At 41.6% G+C, this 20128-nt stretch overlaps 1 long non-coding RNA gene across 2 annotated transcripts; it reads right to left on the reverse strand.

Annotated features, from left to right (window-relative positions):
* Positions 1–1593: 1593 nt before the first annotated feature.
* On the reverse strand, positions 1594–19328 carry LOC118669225. 2 transcript variants are annotated; one of them, XR_004971917.1, is made up of 4 exons: positions 18521–19328; positions 16875–16985; positions 7434–7605; positions 1594–1844 (listed from the first exon to the last, which is right to left on the reverse strand). It is a non-coding gene; the product is annotated as an uncharacterized LOC118669225 (long non-coding RNA). The 2 variants fall into 2 exon arrangements; XR_004971918.1 differs by having other exon boundaries at positions 18474–19328.
* Between the last annotated feature and the right edge of the window lie 800 nt (positions 19329–20128).

Genomic DNA, 20128 nt, shown 5'->3' on the forward strand with positions numbered 1-20128 from the left:
CACATTAAAAAGATAAAAAAGGAACAGGTAAAATTTATTTTAATGATATATTTTATTTAACCCAATATACTCAAAAAAGAATTATTTTAGTATAGGCACCAGCTACATTTCAAATGTTCAAAAGATGTATGGGAGCATGAGTTTGTGTGTGTGGGGGGGGAGGTTGGGGGTTAATGGGGGGGATGTGGACACATTTGTAATACCTTAACTAATAATAAAGAAAAAAAAATCTCTTTTAAGATAAAAAAAAAAAAGAAGAAGAAGAAGAAGAATGGGAGTCTGATTATGCCCTTGGATGGCCGGTTAAAGCCAGTAGTCCATCTTATTTTCCATGTGGTGATCATTAATGTCCGGTCAAGTAAAAGGATTTTCTGTACCTCTGTGATTACTGCTATGAAATCATCAGCTTGGAGAAAACATGTAGTTGTCTGTGTTAAATACTCGGCCAAACACAAAACAAATCTATGTCAAAATCCTAAAAGGCACTAATCAGCCCCACAAGTCTAGCTTGAATAAACATGACAATTCATTTAAAAAAAAAAAAAGAAGAAGAAGAAGAAAAAAGATGTATGTGGCTAGTGGTTACCACATTGGACAGCACCATCTAATGTCCCAGAAACCCTTTCCTAAACTCCCAGGCCTCCCAGCACCCTGCTCAGTGATCAGCGCCTCTAGCCAAAATGTTTTCCCCCATTCTGGGTTCTCCTGCCATTCAACTTCCCCAACTAGATAAAATCTTACTTGCTTTCTCCATCATTTTCTCCTTTGCCTTAAACAAGAATCTCACCTTCAGCAATGTACTCTATTTGACCTGCTCTAGTGAGAGACAGTGAGATTCCTTTCTGTCTTTCTGTTTCATCTTTGTATCCCCTGGCGGTTAGCACACTGCCTGGCACACCTGCCTGCCTCGCATGTGGGTGGCTTAGGGGACATGACTAGGAGGGAGGTTCAGAGGCCGCTTCTGCAGTTGGAGGCAGCAGCGCCTGGTTTCGAGGCAGCACCTTCCTGGGCAGTGCCGGCAGTGGCAGCAGCTAGCTCACCAGGCCAGTTCCTCAGTGTGTTCTGAAAGTCGTTACTGGATGCTTAGCCTACAGCCTGTTCTTCCGGCCTTTCCCATGCTTATAGTAGCTCCCCAATAAATCCCTTTCTGCCTAAACTAGTTAGTATGGATTTCACTGTTGAAACCAAGAAACTGACCCAATTTTAGTTGATTATAGTATCCATCTTCGGGTTTTTCTTTGTGCTGCTTAGCGTGTTCTACCTCTTTATCTGATTTATCTGCTTTAAATGAAATCTTTTGAGCCACCTGGCCTACAGAATATTAGGAAATCAGCATATATATCCTCCTCAATTTTTATTATACAATCTCCCTCTGGCCCCAAAGTTCCCAAACTTGATAACTTTCCTAGGTAATGTCTGTAGATAGTCATGATCCTAACCACCAAATCTAGACTTCTTGGTGCCCAGTGGTCTGATTATCACCCCCACAGACATGATCGCGTTCATGCTTGCCCTAAGAAGGAAGAGTAATGGGGAGGACAGGGGATTCCTCCATTGAACATCAAAACCACTCTGTCCAGCTGATTACCCAGGTGCTAGTATGTCTCTCAATAGGATAATGAGAAGATAGAGGACTACTCACTTTTTCTCTTCTTGCTGATCCCTGGCTTGTATGTTTGGCCAATAAAATCTGATTTTTAAGTCATACTGCATGGTGTTGAGGGACTCATTTCTAGCCCCGTTTCACAAAGGGTGGTGAAAATGAAGGGGCTCACCTTGCTTTACAGTGAAGATCACTCCTCAGGATGTAAAAACCCAGAGGCCATCAAAGAAGAGATCCATGGCTACAAATTCATGAATTAAAAAAAAAAAAAATCAATGGAGCAATAACTACTATAAAGCGAAATAAAAAAACAAGTGACAAACTGGGGAAAAATATTTGCAACTTACATCACAAAGGGCTCATTTCCTTAACATAAAGAGTTCCTGCAAATCAATACCAACACCCAATAGGTAAATGGGCCCATGATACGGATAGACAGTGTATAGAAAAGGAAGTACAAAGGAAACACTAACACAAATGATTCTTAAACATATGAAAATAGAAATATTATTTTAAAATATACAAACACAATACTCCATTTTTTGCCTCTTAGAATGGCATAGAACACAACGTATGATAAATAGTCCGGGGTCTTGACAAGAGCCTGAGGAAATGGGCAGACTCACTGATGGGAGTATAAATCGATACAACTTCTAGGAAGGGGATTTAGTAATATCCGTTCCAAGGATAAATGCACATATCCTTTCAACCCATATTCCAACTTTAGGGTTTATTCTGCAGGTACACTTGCACATACACGAACTGAGTGATGTACAATTGCACTGTGATGAAAGCAAAATATTTTAAATCACCTGAAAACAACAAGGAGAACAAGAAACTTTATCTTGGATGAAATGGCTAAGCCACACTTACCCTGAACCTTGACATGGATGAAGAAAGGTTCTGTTTTCTGTGGTGATAATCTAACCCGAGTCAGAAAGGAGATCCAAGTGGAGAGATTGTACACAGAGCTGGCAGGACTCAGAATATATCAACACTAGTGGATGCTCGAGGCGAAAAACCAACAAGGCCTTGCTCAGACAAGACTTTGTGCAGGCCAGCTGTTGAGGTTTCCCTGCGCCGTTTGAGATCACAGCGGAGGAGGGGCAGCAGGTGAGGGAAGGAGGCTGCAGACCCAGTCTCTTGGCAGAGCGACGCCCGGCAGAGGAACAGCTGTCAGGAGTCAGCTGCCCTGCAGTTGCTAACCTTTTTCTGTGAAGAGCAGGAAAGGCTACACCAGCTTACATAAGTGCACATACAAACTCTGCTGGGGTCACAGGGGCTTGGGAGAGGTTTGACACATCACACTGGCCCCTTCCCCACAAGTTTCAGCAACTAGGTTGTCTAGGCAGTGGGGTCTCCGGGACACACTATTTATGTGGTATTTTATGTGAACGGTGCCCCCCTGGAAAGAGTACAATTTGGATGTGGCCTGTGGCGGGCTGGCACGGCCATGGCATACTCAGCCCCACATTGGGCACCTTATGTGCTGCGCCAGTTCAGCCAAGTTTGGTGAGCCGGGGGGGGGGGGGGGGGGGGTGGTGAAGGATTGAGAAAAGACAGACAAGAGAATGAAGCTGGGTCTCAGCAAGACGCTGCCCTCTCTGATGGAGACAGTGCCACAGACTACAAGCCATGTCTTTATTTTATAGCAGATGCCACAAGGCAAAGTAAGGGCGTGGTCAAGATGTTTACAACATTCTCATGGGTTTCGATCCTACTCAATTACATGCACCTGAACTCTATCAAGCCCACATCACTCAGGCACGTGGGGCCACGTGTTCGGACCATAGGTTCAAGCTTACAACTACAGCTGTTGGCTATAATTGTGCTGCCCTCTAAGCTGGGACTCGAACGTGGTCATGAGAGGACTGCGCCCTCTCATTAGTCCGAGGCTTGAACCTGTCCAAATACTGTAGCCGCTCTCCACAGTTGTCCCTTGGAAATGTTCGGTGGGTCAGCTGTGAAGGAAAAAGTGCCCGTACTTAAAGGTGAAAAATAATCAAAGGGGAAATAGCACAGATCTTTGTTCTTTGTTTTTTGTTTTTTACAGAGAGGAAGGGAGAGGGATAGAGAGTTAGAAACATCGTTGAGAGAGAAACATTGGTCAACTGCCTCCTGCGCACCCCCTACTAGGGATGTGCCCACAGCCAAGGGACGTGCCCTTGACTGGAATCGAACCTGGGGCCCTTCAGTCTGCAGGCCAACGCTCTATCCACTGAGCCAAAACAGTTAGGGCATACAGATCTTTACAAAATACAAAAAAAAGGGGAGGGGGGTGGAGGGAGAACATCGATAGGGAAAATGATTGGCAGATAAAGAACTGCAACAGAAAAATCTTGCCATAATGCCTGTGAAAATTGTGACCAAATAAACTCTAGGAACAACAACAAAAAAAAAAAAAAAAAAAAAAAATCACCAGGAAAAAATAACCTGTCTATAACAAGCACTCAAAACAGAGATATAAGTGTTCAAGGAGAAAATGACAACTAAAGTTTAAAAGCGAGTTAGCAATAACTTTGCTTCTTTGAGGTAGAATTTATTTGCAGTAAAGCCTTGGATGTATAGCTTGATGAGTTTTTAAAAGCTAACCACACCCAAGTAACCATCATTCTGACATGGAGCTGGAGCATTACCAATACCCAAGAAGGCTTCTTTCTGACCCCTTCCAGTCAAAGTGATTGGTTTTTTGACCATTATCATCTACCATCAAGTAGTTTTATCTAGTGTTGAACACCCTATGAATGAAAACATCCATATATTCATTCACATTGTTGTGAACAGCAAGTCATTCTTTTTCAACATTACACAGTATTCCGTCATATGGATAAGCTGCTATTTACCAGTACCCACTAACATTAGAGTGCTTTCCAGTTTATAACTATTATTAAAAAAACAAAACAAAACTATGAACACTCTTATACATATCTTTTGGGATATATAAACATTCATTTCTGTTGGGAGTGGAATTTCTAGGCCATAAAGAACATGTATATTTACTTTAGAATCCTTAAAAAGTTTTCCAAAGTGGCTATACTACTTTAAGCCAGGGACGCATCCTCCACGTTTGAGCCTCGCCTCGGTATTGTTAATTCTTTTCATCTTAGCCATTCTGGCAGAATCACTTCTTTGTAGTTTTAATTTACATTTCCCTGGTGACTCATATGCAGAACTTTTTTATGTCCATCTTTTTTTTTTTTTTTTTTTTTTTTTGACGCACTGGTTCACGTCTTTGCCTATTTTCTATTGGGTATCTGTCTTTTTCTTATTAATATGAAGGAGTTCTTTATATATTCCAGGTAGGAGTCCTTTGTCAGATTTATGTATAGAAATATCTTCTCCCAGTCTGGGTCTTGCCTTTTCACTCTAATGATGTCTTTTGATGAAAGGAAGTCCTTAAATTTGCATTAAGGTAATTTGGTCCAAATTACCAAAATTTAAATTTTTATTTAGTGCTTTTTGTAACCTATTTAAGAAATCATTGCCTACCTCAAAGTCACGAAAATATTCTCCCTTTTTTTTTTAACCTCACCAATCTGAGGGAGGCGCTCTGGCAAGAAGAAAGTTCATGAGAAAGAACTCTCTAAGTAAAAGGAATTTCGGAGGAAAAAGAGAAAAACAAACATGACAGGATGTTTAATTGGGAGGTTTCACTGATGCACCAAGTTTCGATAGATTTCAGATTCCAAAGTGAGGTGTGAGGCCATATGGAATTTCAAAGTAGGTGCCAAGAACAGGTTAGACAACTGACCCACACTGAGGCCCTGAGGTGCTGAGAGAGGAGAGAGGGAGGATACTTACTGTGAGGAGGGTTTCTGTGGAGGCAGCTGTGAAACCGTCTCCTCAAAGGCAGGGGGCCTTCAGCAGGCCCCCCTGAGGCTCACCATGCACTCCTTGTAGGATTTGTTACGGGGGGGCCCGTGACTTGGAAAGCTTAAAAGGTCCTGGTGGTGGAGAAGAGGGACACAGGAGCCCCAACCCTAAGAGCACAGAGCGGAACTTCTGTTGTCCAGAGGACACAGGTGGAAAATGTTGGCAGAAGGTATGCCAAGGGCAAAGCAGGTGCAGACAACAAAAAGTAAGGGCAAAGGGGTTGTCAGTGAAGGCCCAGGAGTGGGGTGTATGATGGGCCCACAAAATTGCCCGTGAGCGTGTTTCAAACATTGCTAGGTCCAGAGAGGGATAGACAGCCAGTATCAGTGAGTAAATACTGGTCACTTCTCTCCATTCTCAGCTATTCCCTCCCCCACCTTTCCTGGATCACAGACTCACCGGCAACAACCCCAGCTGAAGGAAGGGAGAAGTCTGCATGACTAGGGTGTAGTTATGGTTGTGACTTAACGCCACCGTAAGGATTTTTATGGCCTGAGAGTGACCAGAGATCTGATGGAAGAGCTTGAGTCTTCAACCAGAGAGGAAGGCAAAGGCTTCCCACACCCCATGAAGAGCTTTAAAAGGACAATAGGAGATAAAAAATAAAGTTGCTTCTGGGAGCGCAAAGCACAAGCCCTGCTTACTCATTAAGCTGGTTACACAGAAGGATTAGTTAACAAGGGTAAATTCAAAGGCCCAAATTTAGTATATAAATTTTTTCATTACTCTTCATTCTAATTATTGCTTATCATGAGTGATTAGAGAGATCTATTAAGATACATAAAATGCAGAGATTGATGGAGACCTGTGCAGACATCAAGAGAAAGAATAAATAGACTGAATGGCAGAACAACCAAACAACCAACCAATCAAAGTGTAATATGCTAATGATATGCTAAGGCTGCTCAACTGCTCACTATGATGTTCACTGACCACCAGAGGGCAGACAGTCAACTGGTCGACCAGTCGCTATGACGTGCACTGACCACCAGGAGGCAGATGCTCCGACTGGTAGGTTAGCTTGCTGCTGGGGTCCGGACTGAGCCAGATGGGCCGGACACACCCTGGAGCCCTCCCGCAGTTCCTCCCCAGCCCAATTGTGCACCAGTGGGGTCCCTTTGCCTGGCCTGCACCCTCTCACAATCCAGGACCCCTCGGTGGATGTTGGAGAGCCGGTTTCAGCCCGATCCCGCAGGCCACTCCCCTTGGGAGGGCACCAGACGCAGGGCTCATGGCTAGTGAGAGCTGCTACAGCACGGCAGCTCAGCAGCTCGAGCCTCTCCCGATCAGGACTGATTGGGCGCTAGCCCTCGGCAGGCACAGTGGGGCTGGGATGAGCAGGAGCAGCAAGTAGGAGCTGCAGGCAGTGTTGAACTGCAGGTTTCAGCCCAATCCCTGCAGGCCACCCACCTGTGCACAAATTCATGCACTGGGCCTCTAGTATTACAGATAACAAAACATTAACTTTTAATCCTTGTAGGTTATCCAAAGTCAATTGCACAGGTCTGTTTATTTTATTTTTGTTTCAGAACAATATATACCTGATTCTTTTTAAAATATATATATGTATATATTTTTTATTTATTTCAGAGAGGAAAGGAGAGGGATAGAGAGCTAGAAACATCATTGATGAGAATCATTGATTGGCTGCCTCCTACATGCCATCTACTGTGGATCAAGCCCACAACTGGGTCATGTGTCCTGAACTGGAATCAAACACACATATATGTTTGTAAATGCACATAACTCTAAAACAGTGGCTACCTCTGGGGAGGGGACTTGGAAGTCAAAGGGTTTGGGGGAGACTTCTTTTCCACTTTCACAGTGGTTGGTGTTTGTTTTTCTCGCCATGTGTATATGCTACTTTTTCAAGTACAATAAACCTTAAAAAGTGGGAATAAATACAAACATACATGCCCTCAACCCAAAAACTTAACTTCTAGAAACTTGCACTCACCCCAGTGCAGATGGATGTGTCTTCCAGGTTGTTCACCGCAGCATTGCTTGTCAGAGCCAAAGACTGGCAACACGGTAAATGACCACCAATGGGACACGGGTGGAATCATGCGATTATGAAATTGTGGAAACCGTAGTCCCCCCATATCTGCAGCTCCTGACATTTCAGGCACCTACGGTCAACCACAGCCCAAAAATATTAAATGTAAAATTCCAGAAATAAACAATTCATAAGCTTAAAATTGAGTAGGGTGGTGAGATCTCATGCTGTCCTGCTCCATCCCACCCAGGATGTGAATCATGCCTTTGTCCAGCACATCCACACTCTGTATTCTACCCGCTACTTAGTCACGTCGTAGCTTCCTTATTCATCAGATCGCTATCGCAGTATCACAATGCTTATGTTCAGGTAACCCTTATTTTACTTAATAATACTTCATTCACATAACTTTTATTATAGTAAAGTGTTATAATTATTTTATTTTATTAAGAGTTACTGTTATTAATCTCTTACTGTGCCTAATTTATAAATCAAATTTTATCATAGAGATGAGCAGGAAAAAAGCAACCCTATATAATAAAAGCCTAATATGCTAAGTGTCTGACCTTTCCTTCAACCGTTCGACCAGTCGCTATCATGCACACTGACCACCAGGGGGCAGACGCTCCAACTGGTAGGTTAGCTTGCTGCTGGCGTCTGGCCAATCGGGACGGGGTAAGATGGGCCAGACACGCCCTGGAGCCCTCCCGCAGTCCCTCCCTGGCCCCGTTTGTGCACTGGTGGGGTCCCTCAGCCTGGCCTGTGCCCTCTTGCAATCCGGGGTGCCTCCAGGGATGTAGGAGAGCTGGTTTTGGACAAATCTCCACAGGCCAGGCTGAGGGACCCACCAGTGCATGAGTCCATGCACTGGGCCTCTAGTATTTATATAGGGGGTTTGCTACTATCCATGGTTTCAGGCATCCACTGGGGGTCTTGGCATATATCTTTTGTGGATAAGGAGGATTACTGTACTTAAAGGCTATAAGAAAAAGAATAAAGGAGCTCTTATGAACCAAAATCAAAGTACATAAGTATTTAATGCAAGATATATTTTTTAAAAATATATTATTATTGATTTCAGAGAGGAAGGGAGAGGGAGCGAGAGACAGAACCATCAATGATGAAAGAGAATCATTGATCAGCTGCCTCCTGCATGCCCCCCACTGGGGATCAAGCCCACAACCTGGGCATGTGCCGTTGACCAGAATCGAACCTGGGACCATTCAGTCCACAGGCCGATACTCTATCCACTGAGCCAAACCGGTCAGGGCAAGATACATTAAGTTGAAGTAAAAGGGGGAAGACAATACTTACATTCATTTGCTTAAATGTGCACAAAATCACCTTGAGAAAGTAGGTCAAAAGCATAAAATGGATTGCTTCTCTGTAGGGAAACTGGGCATCTGAAGAATAGGAGTGGAAAGGAAAGACTTCACAAATATTTGTTTGCACTCCTTGATTTTTGAGCCATATGAAAGAAAGAATTATCTATTACACAAACTCTGGATTTCCCTGGTGTAATATTACCAATAAAGCTGCATGCTATCCAACAGAGGAGCTCACTAGGAAAATAACCTTCTTTCTAGGGTCTCCTTTACCACCCTAAAGAAGTGGGCCTGCCTTACCGTTTCATTCATGCCCGAACATGAACTGGGTCTGTGTCTAGCGGATGCTTCAGGTGGACAGACTGGCTGGCCAGTTCTCATGCGAGAACGTCACTGTGGCCAATGACAAAAGATTTCTCAGCCTTTATCAAGGATGCGGACACCTGGGTGGAAAGCACTGAAGTCACCAGAGGGAAGACTAGAGGCACTGACTTAGGAATGAAGCTCTTCTGAAACGAACAGCTTATCTCCTCCAGGCTCAGCTGGCTCTCAGCCAGGCACAGAGATTATGGTCACACACCTGGTCACACGGCCGGTCACACAGCCGGGTCAGCCTGTTGTGCCTGTTTCCCAGGACAATGCTGTTTGAGCAAAAGAAATAGCCAGAGAGATGCAGGCATCACAGTATAAGACCACCACTTTTTATAATGATCGGTTTATGGATGCCAATAATTTATCAATATTTTAAATGTCTTCATGATGATTTAATTCCATGAGAGTGAGAAATAATATAATTCAAAAAAGAAACTAATGTACATGCTCAGTCTTGAGGAAACTGTCCTCAGAACACATCGCCATAATGATGATTAGACTACATTAAGTACGTAACATGGAGAATGCTAATTTACATTCTTTTCTATGTTGTAGTATTTGATGAGTGGCCATTATTACTTGAAGAAAAGACAGTAGGAATATTGCACATAATAAGCTATAAGTGCATTTATTCTCTATTAAATATGTTCCATATTCATTTTTATCACAGTGTCTGAGAATATTTCTTGGTCATAAGAGATCCTGGACCTATGCATAAGTCAGAACTCTTTGGGTAGTGAGTAAGACAAAATCTGGTCCAAACCCTGGCTTAAACAAAACAGGAACTTCCTTGATTATGTAACTGAACAGTCCAGGAATAGGGCTTGCTGCTCGGCTGCTAACTTGGATGAAAAGCTGAAATGGATCACCAGGGTGCCTCTCTCTCTCTGTCACAGCTCCACTCTCAGACAGGTTCCCACACAAGATATCAAGATGGCCACCACAAATCTGGGTCTTTCATTAAAGGTAAAAATATGGAAAGACAGAGAAAGAATCTCTCTTCCAGAAGTCCCAGCAAAAAGTATCATTATGTATCAATGATTCAGAATAAGACTTCTGTTAATCAATCAGTCTGGCCAGGAGAATGCAATATTTGGATTGATTTAGGTCACAAGTTCTGTGCCTGAGCCAGGCGTGGGCCCCAGCCAAATTAACTGCACTGGGGAGGCAGGGATTTCCACAGATGGGAACTAGAGCACAATGACCAGCAGAACGGTGGCTGCAGGGTGGGCATGAGGAGAGCAGCTGCCAGCAAACAGCTGTAGCCGGAGATAATTGGTATGCAAAGGAAACCCAATAGGAATGAGGATCTACCGAGAACAAGAAATGCACACTGAAAGCAAAAAGGTGGGAAATAGGAGATGTTTACATCTATCACTGGATATTAATATTTTACATTAAAGAGTCCATGTTTTGGGACTGGATAGGCAATTCCAAAAAGAAAGAATAATTCATGTTTCGGGACTTGATGTGCAATTTCAAAAAGAAAGAATAATTGCTTTATTCTTCAGAACTTAACAAACCCTTCATAGAATGAGCTTTGAGAAGAAAATTTTATCCTGAGGATTACTGCAAGTGTAAGATGACTCTCGCCTAAAAGCATGTCAGAAATGAAAGACAATGCTGGGAATCAGCTGCTGTCAGGTCTAGAGGGAATGTCTCATTCGAAAATGGTTTAGTCTTTTCCATGTAAGGCTCTTCTACAATATGTAAATTGGAGGTGATTCGTACAACTCGAGGAGCGGTAAGAGCTTGAGTTAAAAGTTTGGGTTAGAAGCAGAGTGACTTTTAAAAATACTTTCAAAGTCAGTTTCTATGCTCATCGAGCATTTAACGGCAAGAAATTTAATCCAAGAATTTTTTCTAAATCACTGCAGAGAATTAATAATTATCAGAGGAAGAAAAACCTTGTACTAGTTTCTGAAGAGGTATTGTCCTGCCGTTGGCACAGGGCCGGATGGATTGAGCGTGTGTAATTTCTCCGCAGCTCCTCTGGCAGGGGCTACTAGTACCTACCCAACGAACAGCTCTGCCCCACTTCTTTCTTGCTTAGAAAATAAATACACAAATAAAATAAAAGTCTTATCTCCCTTGGGCAATGATGTGCCCAGCTTCAGGGTCTGAGTAAATCATGCCACCCTCATTTCCCTTGTGTCATTCCAATGATGGTCATGTGGTCAAGTTCTGGCCCAAGAAGACTGCTGAGAGCCTCGATGTTTCTTCCTGCTTAAGGGAACTTAACAGGGAGAGAAAGAGAAGGCTCTTCTGTTGGCCTCCTTCCTGCCTGCCTGGAAGCAGTGAGGCTATAATGTCTAGAGCAGCTGCGCCATCTGGCGGTCAGAAGGGGCAGGCCACGAGAACTGCTAGTTTGTGCAAGACACCTTCCAGCTGCTGAACACCCCAGACGTCACCTGCTTCCACCCGGTTGTTAAGGGGCATAGAATGGGTCATATGGTTTGAGCACTTTCAAGAGGATATTCTGTTGCTTTCAGCCAAAATCATTCATAAGTGATATATCTCTCCCTCAAATTTCTGACTTGTGATTGCCATACTAAAAACCACACAGCTAAATTTGGAGGTTACATATTTGCCTTGCAAAACCTAAAACGAAAACCTCATTTTTTAAAAAAATTCATTCTTGAAGAACATCTATTTCCTATACTGTCCTATTAAAGTTTGTCCAGTGTTCTCAGCACCACCCCCAAAAAATGTCAAGCCAGACCCTTTTTATCATTTCCTTTGGAAAGCCATTAAATAAATTTATCATTCACTATGTCATTCCCTCACAGCTGACACCTGTCCTGCTGTTTCAAATGTGACAATCAGTAAGATCTGAGGAGGAAAGTTCTGAGAACACAATAAGGAAAAGCCTTCACTCATAGCCACACACAGACACAACAGGCCGCTCCTGAAGGTGGTGGCAGGCGTCACACACAGAGGAGCTTAAGTAGAATGGTAGGACTTCATAAAGGAAGTTTAAGTATCAAATGGAATTCGACTGAATAACCATTTTTGTTTCTATCAATTCTAATACTCAAGGATGGTATGTTCTAGGATCTCACATCTTAAAATGAAATATATCTATTTTGTTTGATTCTACAGAACTGTTTTATTACCATCATCCCTCCTTAAATATTTTATATATACCTTTTTGTTCTTTGCTTTTTGAATGCCTACTCATCATCCTTAATATTATGTAACCCAAATTCTATATCCAACTCTGTACTGAAATATTTTTAGCTTATTATTGACTAAAGATTCAGGTCAAATCCAACATATTTTTCTTAATTTTTATAATTAGATACTTTTTTATTATTAATTATTTTATTTCTGCAAATGTTGCAAAGAATCCACATGTATTTTTAGAATCCTCATTCTTATATATATACTAGTAGCTCTGCGCACGAATCCGTGCACCAATAGCTCACCAGTAGCTCGCTGCTGCCCTCCAGTAGCTCTCTGCCTGCTGCCCCGCCCTCCTGTAGCTCACCCGCCCCTCCCCTCTGCCCCCCTTCATAGCTTGCTGCCCCGCCCCCTCCTGTAGTTCTCCACTGCCCGCTTGTAGCTCACTGTCCCACGTTCCTGCTGATCCGTGATTGGTCATTACACAGTCGGTCATTACGCTTCACAGCTTAATGACCATTTGCATATTGCATCTTTATTATATAGGATGCCTACAATTTTAATATTTTGTTTTCTTATTTATTTTGTTCATTAGATTCCACATATAAGTGAGACCATATGGTACTTGTCTTTCTCTGACTGACTTATTTCACTTAGCACAATACCCTCTAGGTCCACCCACACTGTCACAAAAGGTAAGGTTTCCTTCTTCTTGATGGCTGAGTGGCATTCCATTGTTTAAATGTACCAGTTTTTTTATACACTGTCAGAGGGAAGGGGAGTTGGAAGGCTGGGTGAAACAGGTGAAGGGATTAAGCAAAAACAAAAATTAGCCCTAGCTGGTTTGTCTGAGGACCAAAGGGTCCCAGGTTCGATCCAGGCCAAGGGCACATGTATCTCAGTTGCAAACGCCTCCCCTGCCCAGGCCCTGGTCAGGGTGCATGTAGTGGGGAGGCAACCAATTGATATGTTTCTCTCACATCGATGTTTCTTTCTGTCTTTCCTTCTCTCTTCCATTTCCCTAAAAATCAATGGAGACATATCCTCTGGTGAGGATTAACAACAAAACAAAACAACAAATAAAATAAAAAAGTCTAGTCACAGTATGGTGATTATCAGAGGGAAAAAGAGGATAGAAGAGGTTAAGGAGGGATAAGAGGTGACAGACAGATGGAGACCAGACTTTGGATGGTGAACACGTGATATAACATGCGGTGATTTTTATAGAATTGTAAACTTGAAACCTATAGAATTTTATTAACCAATGTAATCCCAATAAATTCAATAAAAATATTTTTAAAACATGTTTTGAAGGCTAATTATTTAATCCATACCTTTTATAATAAATCAGTAACCCAGTGAGAAAAAAAAAGTAAACACTGTGAAGAAAAACACCTCTGTAACAGTTACTTACTATCATTGATATACTTGCTGCCTATTCTTTCCTGTTAGTTTTCACATGTGCCTTGCATTATTTTTCCAGCTTTTAAAGATATTATTGACATATAACATTTATAATGCTTAAGGTGTACAACGTGATGATTTGATACACATATACGCTGCAAAATGTTTACCACAATAAGGTTTGTTAACACTTCCATTGCCTCACATAATTATCTTTCTGTGTGTGTGGTGAGAACATTTAAGATCTACTCACTTAACAACTTTCAAGTATATAATATAGTACTGGCAGTTACCGTCATGCTGTCCTTCAGATTCCCAGAACTTACTCATCTTCCATCTGGAAGTTTGCTCCCTTCTTAATCTTTATCCTCCCTGGACTTCTCCTGCATCTGAGCCTGTCTTCCAAGCCCTGCTTGAAATTCTCTTGCTCCTCCCTTCCAGGACATTCCAGAGGGCTTATTCCTTGTAGTTCTTATCGAGATGCAAGTAAATCATCTGGGGGAACTTGAATTCCACACTTTGAAGTTCTAGTCCAAGAATTCTGATTCAGTGGGTCAAGTGTGGGGTGCCTTTGGCCAAACACCCTGTTATTAGGGCATACATTTCCCCTAATCCCTCTCCCATCAATTCTGTTTTGTAAGCAAGGGGAAGTGGGCAATGGCTGTTGGTTAGGCTATACAGTTCTGTTCAATATTACACAGCTAAATTTGGATTTTAAACTAACAAGGAAAAAGGCTTCCCAGGGGATGTTAAAAAGGGGAACTTCTCAAGTAGTAGAAAGCCCACTAACCATAAGGAAAAGAAGGGTAATTTAAGCTGTGTTAAAATTAATAACTTCTATTCATTAAAAGATTCCATTAAGAGATTGGAAAGTCACAGAATGGGAAATGATCTTTGTATCATATGTTATTGAAAAAAAGACTTGTATCTAGAATAAGGAACTCTGATGAATCCATAAGAAAACTATGGACAGCCCAATGGATATTCACGAAGACTGGAAACTGCCCATGAGAGAGCAGTTTCTAACATTTACTAGCCCTAGATCATGTAAAGCCGTCTTACAAACATGTCAGCCAAGGAAGAACTTCTTACCCCTCCTCTTGCCTTCCCACCACTCCTGTTCTCACTTTTCTCCTGGCTCCTTTTAGAGTTACTAACAAAGAGCACATATCGTATAGTCAGAAAGGAGGAGAGTGAGAAAAAGAAAATCAGTACACACAGGTCTGTACCTGCAGCAGGTAGTAGCAGGGAAAAGATTTAATTAAGGCTGCGTTCACACAGTGTTTTAGTGGCCTTTTCACTGGGTATATAATTCTATACTGACAACTTTTTACTTTAGCACATTAAAGGTTTCATTCCTTAATATTTTGGCTTCCATATAATTGCTGCTGAGAATTCAGCAGTTCGTCCAACTATTACTTCTTTGAAAGTAAGTTGTCTTTTTGCCTCTGGCTACTCTTAATAGTTTCCCTTTGCCTTTGGTGTCCTCTGTTCCCTATGGTATGACTATGCGTGGCTTTCTTTATAGGATTCTGCTTGTGATTCATTGGGCTTCCTGAATTTGTGAATTGATGGCTAAAGCTGAAAAATCCCCAGCCATTATCTCATTAAAGGTTGCTTCTGCCCCATCCTTTTATACTTGAGACTCCGATTGAACATGTTAGACATTTTCATTCTATTGTCTTCTATCTTTTCCCACTCTTTTTTTCTCTTTGAACTTCATTTGAAATGGTTTATTTTTACCTGTCCTCATGTGTACTAATTCTTTCTTAACTGTATCTAATTTGTTTTTAAATCCATCCATCGATTTAATCTAGGTTACTCTATTTTTTTTTGCTATTAGAATTTCTATTTGTTTTTTTACAATTCTATGTCATTTTTAAAAATACTGTACAGTTATTTTCAAACTTTACTTTTATCTATTTGAACTTTATAAGCCTCGTTGCTTTATAATTTATATCTGGAATCCTTGAGGGTTTGTTATATTTTTCTTGTTCATGGTGTTTTATCGTCTTATATACCTGGGTACTTTTTATTATGTTCTGACAATTGTATTTTTTATTAGTAGTAAGCCTCCTATGATGTTCTCTTTCTACAAAGATAGTCTCTATTACTTCTTATCAGGCAGTTAGAGGCACCAACAATCCAAGATAACCCCACTCCAGTTTTAGGACTTGAGACTTTCTAGGTTACCCAGATGATTCAATGCAAGGGTTGGTTTACTATCAATTCACCTTCATTTCTAGTATCTGCTCTTTTAGTCCCAACTCAAGGTGCTGGGCACTTAGCCCTGGTGGACCCTAGATGCCAACTTTTGTCTCTGGATTATGAAACGTCAGGACAAAATGGTACCACACCATGGTCATCTTTGTGGATTTTCATCTTTCCAGGACCTTAGCCTAGTAAATTCTATCTGTTACTTTGTTCGTTCTAGAAAGATGCTTTTATATTTTGTTCAGCATTTTAGTTGTCTTCAATGGAGGGATGTGTCAAAATTACCTAACTCAGCATTCCTAGAAGTGGAAGTCAACCTCAGCTTTTTCATTTCCTCCTGCTTACCATCCTGTAACTTTTCGAGGAAGCACAGACATAGTAGAAACAATTAAAGTTGGGGTTTGTGCATTGCCCTCTCCATTAATTTGTTGTATGGATTAAAACAAATTAAAATTAACCCCTCTATTTCTTTAAGGAAGTTAAAGGAAAATGTTGAAGAAAAATATATCACTTAGTCTTGAAAGAACTTTTGGACTATCCTCCGAAATGGTTTAGTCTGTGCTGATAAATATAGCAAATTGACAACCTATCAACTAAACAAACAAAAAAAAATTGGGGTTACCCAGTTATTCAGATTTAATAAAAATGTTAAATAAGATTAACTTTGACCATGTTTTGTGTTATTCATACATGATATACTTTTCTATTGGTCTTTCTTCCCAGTCAAACATGAAAACATAAGATTTCCCTTGCTGCCAATATTTTTGATAATAGATGTTTACCCGTATAAGTACTAAGCTTTCAAATCTGTATGAATGTCAAGGATCACAAATTATGTTTTAAACAATTGTGGAAATTTTAAAACAAGGCTAATGAAAGGTAGAATTGTTCATGTGATAACCAAGCTAGCCTAGGTTATGCTGCAGAAATTGGCTTAACCCACTGAAGTTTATTTGTCACTCACATGGAGTTGGCTGCAGGAACTGTGGCTCTTCCGGGCAGATCCCTTCCAGGCATGCCTGACATCCAGGCTCTGTCCACCTTTTGGTTACACCATCTCGACATTTGGCCTTTGCTGTGGTGGTGGCAGGAACAGAGGATCAAAAACGAGCAAGTGCTCTTCTCGCTAGGCTTTGTCCCAGAAGTGACACACGCCACTTCTACTGACAGTTCATTTGTCATAACTAGTCACACAGACCCCCCTACCTGCAAGGGAGCTGGGAAATGCAGGGGAGCACATGGATAGTCAGCGATTAATACATTAAAATAAATCAGATCACTTCAGATGCGATTGAACTTAAGATGAACCCCTCGGAATATTTCCAAGTAAAAGTTATTCCCGAAACAATAGAAAAGCTATGGTGTGATTTCCAATATTTGAAGCCGATCCCTCCCCCGCCACCCCCCCCCCCCCCCCGCCACACACACACAGTGATTAATTTTTTTAAGAGGTTCTGACAGCTTCAAAAAACACAGAACTTTGTTTATTCTTGGATAGTTGCCTTATATTTAAAAGAAAAGAATTTGACAGAGTAACCTCTCGTGTCACTTAAGAGTTCTTGAAAAGATTATTTAACAACCAAAGACAGTTACTTATTTCAACGCGGTGTAATTGTTTTCAGAATTCTAGTTTTTTAACCAAAACTTTAACTGTACACCAGAAATTCCAGTTCCTTAAAAAAAAAAAAAAAAAAAAGCATTTGACAAATGAACTGGAGACGCAGGTAAATCCCATGCATCTGGTTTGTATCACACAGGATTTCTATCCAAGGACCTTCATTTTTTTAAAGAATGCATTTTGTTTCACAACATAAGTTCTTAAAAAGTGAAACACCATTCCTCAGTGCAATGGCAAGGGGTGGGTCAGCTTATTCAAAAATTAACAAGAACTTACACCCGTAAAGCTCCTCTCTTCATATATAACATAGTGTGTCTAAGTTTTAGCAAGAGGACACTTCCATAAGAGAATTTTGCTAAATTTGTTATAATGCTTCCTGTGTTCTGTGTATTGGTAAAAAAAATTTAAAAAAATAGAGAAATTACTGGTAATAGTCTCTAAACTTGTGGTTGCAAAATCAGATGTTATAGGGTCTAAACGGGTAGATGAAGCAGATACGTGGGAGTTGTGGAGATAGTCCAATTATTTGGAGTTCCTTGGAATATACTGAATTATGACATTTCTAGGGAAAGGCATAATATTTTAATTTTAAAACACCAGTAGGGCTGGAATTTGAGGGGTGAGCCAACTCGAGGGCTAGCAGGACAAAGGAATTGAGCTTTATACACGAGAGTGGTTATGAAGATGGGGTGGAATCTGAGCTGGGGAGGGAGCCCAACAGTTCTGTTGCTGCAGAATTCATTACTGGGATTAATTTATTATGGGGATGACCCCGTAGGGCAAATCTCCCATTCATAGTTTTTCAGCCAGACTCCTGAAGTCATTGCTATTTGCAATGTGATGCTTTTACTCTTGGTTTGTACCACTCATTTTAAAACATGGCTAATGAAATTAGCACTACTTTTGTCTGTACTACTCATTTTAAAACATGGCTTTAGGAAGTACCTTATCCTCTGCCTGGCAGGAGCGCAAATGAATGAAGAAGGCCCCACCTGACAGGCTGCTGTCCAGTCATATCCCATCTATCTTCCTCCACGATGTGTGGTTTGGACGGAAGCGTTTCTTCTCTAGCCAGGTGTCTGTCCTGCGGCAAACACAGGGCCTTGCTTGTGGTCCCGCTGTGATAATGTGATCCCTTTCGTCGTTTCTTCGAGCTCATTCCTTCATAGTCCTTCGTTTTTCATAGGAGAAGGCATGCGCGCGGGATATCACACGCATGTTTCAGCGAAGAAAGATGCTGTGGGGCCACGCTCGGAAGCACGCGACCGGGTTCCCACGTGGTTGCAGTCGTGCAGCCTCCATTCACAGTCTCCCTCCCAAAGGCTGGTCAACAAATCCTGAAGGTGAACGTTCAGTGAGTTCTGAGCTTGCCTTATCGTGCCTTAAGTTAAGCTGCTTGTCAATTCTATTATATTTCACTGCAACACACACACACACACACACACACACACACACACACACACACACACACACATTTTTGTCTCCATTGTTTTAAGGAAAAGCCGCTTGGGATCTGAGCCTGACAGCCTCTGTGCTCTGGGAAGAGGGTACTCAGGGTCAACGGTCAGATCAGGTGAGATTGGAGGCAGGTGAGCAGGCTCAGGCGGAGACAGCTCCTGTCAGGCCTCCCACAGCGAGCTGACTGCCAAGGCAAAGGACCTTGAAATTAGGGCGAGAATCTGATTCTGCTGAATCCAGAAAACCTCCCCAAGACAGGCGAAGGTGACGTTACCAGCTAAAAGAAACCACCCCCAAACCTGCTCTGTCTGGTGTCCTAGGGCCCTGCGAACCAGGATCGTCCTCCCTCCGCTTTGTCCAGGGCAACTTCTAAACACCATGCAGACCTTGGGTTCATCCCAGGCGAGACTAATGCTAATTAAAGTTATTTGTGAAAGAAACATAGAAATCAGTCATTCAGTTAAGTCTTTAAGCCCTGAAGAAGGCAGGGGAAATTCCAAGAATTCTGGGTCTGAGAAAAATCCAGGAATTCCAATTATGCAAGGGGAACCTGTGTCACAGTGTAATGACCACAAGCAGTAAGTCACAGTCTGTAAATCCCAAGAACTATTATGAATTGTGGAGGTGAAGGATGAGGAGAAAGCAAAGTATCACCATGACCTATAAAGTTCTGTCCATTAAAGAAAGAGGTCAGAGATAAACATTAGAGTTGTATATCAATGTAATATCAATATTCTCGGTGAAAATAAATGATCTTTAAAAACAGACTGTACATGCCCTAACCGGCTTGGCTAGTGGATAGAGCATCGTCCTGGGGACTGAAGGGTCACAGGTTCGATTCTGGTAAAGGGCATGTACTTTGGTTGCGGACACATCCTCAGGAGGAGGTGTGCAGGAGGCAGCTGATCGATGTTTCTCTCTCATCGATGTTTCAAACTCTGTATCCCTCTCCCTTCCTCTCTGTAAAAAATCAATAAAATATATTTTTAAAAAACAGATTGTACATTAATACATTTAATAGGAATAAATATGAATACGTTAATCCCCTAAAAGCTGGAGTAGCTATAATTATTAGTATCAGACAAAGTTGACTTTAAGGCAAAACCATTACTAAGGATAGAGAATAACTTCATAATGATAAA

This window comes from Myotis myotis, unplaced genomic scaffold (genome assembly GCF_014108235.1).
Source record: "Myotis myotis isolate mMyoMyo1 unplaced genomic scaffold, mMyoMyo1.p scaffold_m19_p_14, whole genome shotgun sequence".
NCBI classification, from domain to species: Eukaryota; Metazoa; Chordata; class Mammalia; order Chiroptera; family Vespertilionidae; genus Myotis; species Myotis myotis.